The sequence below is a fragment of the Rhinatrema bivittatum genome, chromosome 16 (assembly GCF_901001135.1).
Source record: "Rhinatrema bivittatum chromosome 16, aRhiBiv1.1, whole genome shotgun sequence".
Lineage (NCBI taxonomy): Eukaryota > Metazoa > Chordata > Amphibia > Gymnophiona > Rhinatrematidae > Rhinatrema > Rhinatrema bivittatum.
The window spans coordinates 47,805,221-47,812,033 of NC_042630.1; positions in this window are offsets into that span (position 1 = coordinate 47,805,221).

Sequence of the window (6,813 nt, forward strand, 5' to 3'; positions counted from 1 at the left end):
ATGGCACAGGCCATACGGCCATACGGCCGGCGCCATTTTGCAATACAGCCCAAGTGCAGGAGGTCACTTCCGGACCCTTGCTGGACTTTTGACAAGTCTTGTAGGGGTCAGGAGGCCCCCGCAAGCTGGCCAAAAGTCCCTGGGGGTCCAGCGGGGGTTCAGGAGCGATCTCCTGCGCTTGTGATGTCAGGGGACAGGAACCAAAATGGTGCCGGCACTACCTTTGCCCTGTCATATGACAGGGCAAAGGTAGCGCCGGCGCCATTTCTATTAACACACCCATGGCCCGAGAGTGGAAGATCACACCGGGACCCCCCCACTGGAACCCAGGTAATTTAAAACATTTTGGGGGGGTTCAGGAGGGTGGGGGATTTATTTTAAAGGGTCGGGGTGGGTTTTAGGGTTGTTTTAGTGTGCCGGTTTTCCTGCCCTCCCCCTTCCCCTCCCCCTCCCCCGATTTACGATTTTTGACGATAAATCAGGGGAATTCCTATTGTATCGCGCCTCTAACGATTTTTGACGATTTAAAATATATCGGACGATATTTTAAATCGTCAAAAAACGATTTACATCCCTAATTATTATTCCCCTCTCCAGGCATTCTGGACTTGTGTGGTTCAGGATAGCAAATGCCTCAAGTGTGGCCATCTGGATGCCAATTTAACCCGTTCACTGTAGGAATGCCCTGCAATTCATACTTTTTGGGAGGCAATATTGTCTTTCATTGGCCAATGGTGGCTGATCACATTGGAATAGGGATGTGAATCTTTTTTTGACGATTTAAAAAAATCGTCAGATATTTTTTAAATCGTCAAAAATCGTTAGAGTGTGCAATACAATACAAATTACCCTGATTTATCGTCAAAAATCATTAAATCGAGCACGGGAATTATTTGGGGGGAGGGCGGGAATACCGGCACATCAAAACAACCCCTAAACCCACCCCGACCCTTTAAAACCAATCCCTTACCCTCCTGAACCCCCCCAAAATGTTAAATTACCTGGTGGTCCAGTGATGGGGGGGGGGGGGGGTCCCGGCACGATCTCCTGTTCTTGGGCCATCGGCGCCATTTTGGCTGCCACTAATATAAATGGCGCCAATGGCCCGATAAAAAAAACCCACCCGACCCTTTAAAACCAATCCCTTACCCTCTCCCACCCTCCCGAACCCCCCCCCCCCAATGTTAAATTACCTGGTGGTCCAGTGGGGGGGGGGGGTACTGGAGTGATCTTCCGCTCTCGGGCCATCGGCGCCATTTTGGCTGTCACTAATATAAATGGCGCCCATGGCCCGATAAAAAAAAAACCACCCAACCCTTTAAACCGACCCCATTAGCCTCCCCCACCCTCCCGACCTCCCCCAAAACCTTTTAAAATTACTTGGTGGTCCGGGGGGGGGGGGCGCAGGGAGCGATCTCTCGCACTCGGGCCATCGGCTGCCACTCATAAAGATGGCGCCGATGGCCCTTTGCCCTTTCCATGTGAAAGGGTATCCGTGCCATTGGCCGGCCCCTGTCACATGGTAGGAGAACTGGATGGTCGGCGCCATCTTTAAAGATGGCGGCGCCATTTTTTTTAGCGCAGCTGATGGCCTGGGAACTGGAGATCGCTCCCCGCGGCCCCCCTGGACTACCAGGTATGTGTAAAAAGTTTTTTTGGGGGGGTCGGGAGAGTGGGGGAGGCTAAGGGGGTCATTTTAAAGGGTCGGGGTGCGGGTTTTTTTATCGGCGAGGGCCTCACTAATTGGAATTGGAATTGGAATCGGAACCGATCCCAATTCACATCTCTAACGATCAGATTTCTCCCCCTCCCCCAGCCGAACCCGATCGTTAAAACGATCGGGCACACGATTTACCCTCCAAGGCCGCTCCAAAATCGGAGAAGCCTCAGAGGGAACTTTCCTTCCACCCCCCTGCACTTCCCCTTTCTTCCCCTACCTATACCACCCTCCCGGCCCTATCTAGACCCCCCCCCCACCTTTATCTGAAAAGTTACTACTGCCTCCAGGCAGTAGTAACTTACGTGCACCGGCGCGGCAGGCCCTGACACAGGCCGCTGTGTCAGGGCACTCGGCCATGCCCTTGACCGCCCACATGCCCCCGAACACACCCCAGATCCAAAACCACACCCCCTGGTAACGCCCCCAACTGCCCCTTTTTGTAAACCCCAGGACTTACATGCGTCCCGGGGCTAGCATGCGTCACCGAGCCTATGCAAAATAGGCTCAGCGCATGCAGGGGGGTTTTAAAAGGGTTACGCACGTACCTTATGCACATAACCCTTTTAAAATCTGGCCCTATGAGACCCCTGCGATAGGAGACTTGGATAAGATGGGGGTGGGGTAAAGGGGGTGTTGGAAGAAGGGAGGGGGAGGTTTTCTGGGAAGGGTAATTAGGAGAAATGAAGTAGACATTTGTAAATAATATTGCTGTAACGTAATTGTGGTTATCATCTCCCATTGTTGGGGAGTGCATGTTTAAGTGAAACTTAAAAAGCAGGCGGAAACAAAAAAAGAATCCGCTAGCCACACGCATATGTGTGCCCAATTTTATGTTGGTCTGTGCATGTGTGCGCAAGTGGCAACTCATGTGCGTAAATGGGGAATTTTATAACATCTGCGTGGCAACGCCGTTGGAGCATTCCCCAGTTCCCTCCTAGACCACTCTAATAAAGGAGCAGACTGGGAGGGAACTACCTACCTACCCCTACCTACCCTGCCTCTCTTTTCCCCTCTCTGCCCCGACCCATAAAACACCTCCTTGTGGCTTTACTTTTTTTGTCGCAAGACTTACCTGCTCTCCCGAGCAGTAGTAAATTGTGAGGGCAAGCCTGCTGCCGGCACACGCTTCAGCAGGAAAATGCCTAATAGCACTGTCCTGACCCACCCAGACTCTGCCCCTGGCCATCCCCTTTTTATTTTGCCAAATCTCCCAGTATTGGCCTGCACCGATTCACATCTCTAGTGTACACCATTTATTTCTTCCTATATATTTTTGCAATGTATTATTTATTTATTCATTTATTTATTTGTTTTTGTATGCCGACGTTTGTATGGGATATCACATCGATTTACAATACATAGAATTCAATTATATAGGGTGACAATATACAAAAAACCCCATAAAATATTAAAATACTGTTAAACATCATTAAAATACTATTAAATATCATAAAATACAATAAAAATTAAGTTGTAAGAATGTGAATAAAATATCTAAAATACAATCAAGTGCTGTTGATATTTCTAGTTGTTCAAGTTAAAAGTAAATAAATAGCTGTATCATGAATAAAATGAGTAAAAGTTATATGTTTCCTGTGTTAAGAGAGGGCTTGCTGGAAAAGCCAGGTCTTAATGGCTTTTTTAAACATTTTGCTGTTAGATTCCAGTCTTAATTCTTGAGGTAATCGGTTCCATTGCTGAGGTCTGTGCTATTGATATGGCTCTTTTTCTCACTGCATTTAGGTGCGCTATTTTGGGGGAAGGGATGGGTAGTGCCCCATTATTCGCGGAGCAAGTCATTCTCTGAGGGATGTGAAAATGCAGTGCTACCGTAAGCTGTTCCATTTTCTCATTATATAATGTTTTATGGATTAATGAAAGTGTTGTATACTGAGAGTGACATGTAATTAGAAGCCAGTGTAGTTCTTTTAAAATTGGGGTAATATGTTTGGATCTTTTGGTGTTTGTTAGTATTCTGGTGGCCGAGTTTTGAAGCAGTTGAAGGGGTCTGGTGGTGGAGGTAGGAAGTTCAAGGAGTAAGGCATTGCAATAATCTAATTTTGAAAACAGAAGGGCTTAAAGAACTGTTGTAAAATCCAGAGTGTAAAGAAGAGGTTTTAATATATATTTTTTAAAACATGTAAGTTAAAATAGCCGTCTTTGATTAGGTTATTTATCCAGGTTTTCCAGGTTAATTCACTGTAAAGAAAGACTGCAAGGTCTTTGGCTTCATAAGATATTGGGTATTTATTTACTAGCTACTGTAGTTTAAGTTCTCAGGTTTAAGTTCTTATGTCTCCCCACCTCCGACGTATGTACTGCCATTCACATCTTCCTTTGTAATCTGCCTTGTGCCTTGCCTAAGACAAAGGCTTAATATCAAATGGAAATGAATCAATAATATTTTGGATTTTTATTGATAATTATGATTTAAACTTTGTTTCATTGTTGAAATTCCCTTGAGGTGAATTTTCAAAGCTTAGATGCATGCACAATATACATTTTATGACAATAAAGCAGCTAAAGCGCTGGATTCCGAATTTCTCTGCTAACTTCTTTCCCTTGTGGCAGCCTGGAGCAAGTTCTTAAGTTCTTAAATGAAATATGTAAAGATAATCCACCCCAATGCCATCCTGACTCCTCCCCTTCTGGTGCGGACTCCACCCCAACTCCACCTCGATTTAGCTATTGCATGTGAAAAGTCCCTTTAAAGATAGTGCCGGCCATCCAGTGCTCCTACCATGTGACAGGGGCCGGCCAATGGCACGGATACCCTGTCAAATGGTAAGGGCAAAGGGCCATCGGCGCCATCTTTATGATTGGCAGACAACGGCCCGAGAATGGGAGATCACTCCCAGGATCACCACTAGACCACCAGGTAATTTAAAAATGTTTTTGGGGGATCGGGAGGGTGGGAGAAGCTAAGGGATAATCTTTAAAGGGTCAGGTGGGTTTTTTTTTAATCGGGCCATCGGCACCATTTTTGAGTGGCAGTCAAAATGGCGCCGATGGCCCGAGAGCGGGAGATCGGTCCCCGTGCCCCCACTGGATCACCAGGTACTCGTAAAAAGTTTTTGGGGGGTTCGGGGGGGTGGGGGAAGGTAAGGGATTCGTTTTATAGGGTCGGGGTGGGTTTAGGGGTTGTTTTGGTGTGCCGGTTTTCCCGCCCTCCCCCCAAATAACTCCCGTTAGTGGACACTAACGGGAGTAATGGTTTTTCATGATAAATAGTAAAAATTTCTATTGTATCGCACACTGTACCGATTTTGACGATTTAAAAAATATCTGATGATTTTTTTAAGATTATCCTGCCTCTGTACAGCTAAACATGAGTGTGTTTTTCCACTGTCTGTATACATTCACCCAGGAAACAAATCGGAAACTGATCCAAGGTGCTGACAAGCAAGGAAAAAAAAGCTGATCGGTGAAAAAACAGCCTTTATTGGAAAAAGCCCGACTCTGGTCGAGTTTCTCTCCCACAGGAGCTGCCTCAGGGGCTGTCAAGGGCAAAAGATATATACAAATCTCTTAATTCAATGTTAAAATACACAAACAAAAAAAAATATATATGTATGTGGTTATGGACAAACCAAAATCATAGAGACATCAAAAATATAAAGAACATTTAAACACAATTATTTGCAATAGCAATGCATTGATATATGTATAATAAAACAATAAATGTATGTAATGTGTATATATGTTAGAAATTGTGAATAAATATCCTTCTCAACTAAAAATAATGCTTAAGTTTGTATGTGTAATTTTTGGATACAATGGACTAAGAGTCATATTGATTGATAAACATTTGGAATATATAAGTGTTACAAAACGGGCAAAAGCACATTATGAAGGTGAACATGGTCAAAAATATATATATATAATTTGTAACTACCTATTGTTAATGGGTCTCTTCAATGTGATTGAGCATAGTTCAGAATCATTTGATCCAGGCTGGACAACTTGGTGTAGTAAACTAATAAAAATTTAAAAAATGGTCATAAATAAAAATATGATAATGCAAAGGAAAAAAGAAAGTAGTGAAGATGGGAATTGTAGATAAATAGTCATTAAAACTTCAAATGTTGGAAAATATCATGTTAAAATAAATTTTCTATAAAACAAGTGGTCAACAAATGCATATATATTGTAAAAATATCAAACCTCGATGAAACCTGTAAATGGATGAATTAAAATGAAATCCATCAGTAAAAGACTTGTGCAGTATATAATTAATGTGGGCAAAAATCATAACTAATAATGTATCTTCAACATGTAACTTTAAAACCAGATGTAATGAAATCTCTTACTAGGGATGTGAATCGTTTTTCAACGATTAAAATTATCGTCCGATAATGTTTATATCGTCTTAAATCGTTATAGAACACGATACAATAGAAATTCTAACGATTTATCGTTAAAAATCGTTAAATCGTGTTAGTGCGCACTAACTCGAGTTAGTGCGCACTAACTCCCCGTTAGTGCGCACTAACTCGATTTAGTGCGCACTAACTGAAAATGATACAAATAAGCACTTTCCAGGTCACTGAAGGTCAGTTAGGAATGAATATGTGTTCCTATTGGCTGGCTGCCCTCTTATCTATTGATGTTACCAAGGTTACCACTGAGGTGATAGTTGGGGGGATGGGAAATGGAACTGGAAACTAACGAACACCAACAGAAAATTAAACAAAGTGTTCACACTTCCCAGGTCAGTAAAGGTCACTTAGGAATGAATATGTATGTATGTATTCCTATTGGCTGGCTGTGCTCTTATCTATTGATGTTACCAATATGGTTGGGGGGATGTGAAATGGAAACAGTTGGAAGCTTGACAAAAAAAGTAATGTAATGATCAGCACTCACGTGACTAGAACTTGTTTGTTTATTATTTTGTTAGCAGGCACCTGAAATGCTAGTGCATGTTGAATTTGCCAATCACTGTGCATTTTAGAAAGGTGGTCCTGGCTGGAACTGTACACAGTTCAAATATATGTAATTGATTGTTGGTAAGTGTATTTTTTAAGTAGCCACACTGGCACCAGTATGTTTACTTTTCCTCCTACTTAACTCACTAGCTCAGCTTTGTAAGA